The sequence below is a fragment of the Megalobrama amblycephala genome, linkage group LG17 (genome assembly GCF_018812025.1).
Source record: "Megalobrama amblycephala isolate DHTTF-2021 linkage group LG17, ASM1881202v1, whole genome shotgun sequence".
Taxonomy (NCBI): domain Eukaryota; kingdom Metazoa; phylum Chordata; class Actinopteri; order Cypriniformes; family Xenocyprididae; genus Megalobrama; species Megalobrama amblycephala.
Genome location: NC_063060.1, coordinates 43,949,841 through 43,951,024, shown reverse-complemented (window position 1 = coordinate 43,951,024; position 1,184 = coordinate 43,949,841).

Sequence of the window (1,184 nt, the reverse complement as noted above, 5' to 3'; positions counted from 1 at the left end):
TTTGTTAATAACACTGCCCCGTTATGCATTTTCACATTATGCGTTAGAATGTCCCTCATTTTCTGCCTTCCAGCTTAGAAACGACACAATGGTGAAAGTGAAACTCAATGAAAATTAAAGCTGCAAGCAGCGATGAAAGGACCCTCGCACCCGGGCTCACCGCCACCCGTTGGCCTCAGGAAAACAGCGAACAGTGGACAACATGCATGTAAGCGAGTAAATACAGGAGAATTATGGCAAAATCATGTAAAAGTGCCACACTTCCTGCTGCCAACAGGTGGCGCTATAGCTAACTGAATATTGTCATATAGATGTCTTTAGGCCAGGACTTTTATCACTCATGTGAAGTTTGGGGCAGATCAGACATAGTATGCCTGAGTTACAACAGCTTCCTCTTTCATGGCGAAACATCAGACTTTGTCAGTCCGCCACGGACACGCACTTCAACGAAAACTCAAGATCTTTGATATCATCGCTAAGGTCTTAAGATTAGACTGACAACATTTGATGTTGATCTGATTAAATCTCTATGAGGAGTTAATCACAGTGTAAAACATGTCATTTCCTGTTGACTGCAGGTGGCGCTATGATTGTAACTGAATATTGTTATGAAGATGTCCTCAGGACAGGACTCTAATAAAACGTGAAATTTGGGGCAGATCGGACATTGTTTGTCTGAATTACAACAACTTCCTGTTTCATGGCGAAAACATCAGACTTTGTCATGCCGCCACGGACACGCCCTTCAGTGAAAACTCTAGATCTTCGCAATTTAACGTCACAAAGGTGTTTAGATTAGACTGACCAAATATGACATTGATCTGATAAAAGCTGTAGGAGGAGTTCGTTAAAGTACAACGTCTGGAAAATGCAAAAAACGGTGAATTAATTCAAAATATCTGACTTCCTGTTTGGTTTCGGATTTCGCTCCAAGAGAATTTTTTGTAGGTACTGGGCTGATAAATGTGTGTACCGAATTTCAAACCCCTAGTGTTATGTAGCGAGCGGGGCTGTACGTTAGATGGCGCTATCGAGCCATTTTGCCACGCCCAATTCCGAAACCCATAACAGACGTAAATTTTCACCACTTCTGACGCGTGTGCAAAGTTTCATGAGTTTTCGAGCACGTTTAGGCCCTCTAAAATGCGATTTACTTTGGAGAAGAAGAAGAAGAAGAAGAAGAA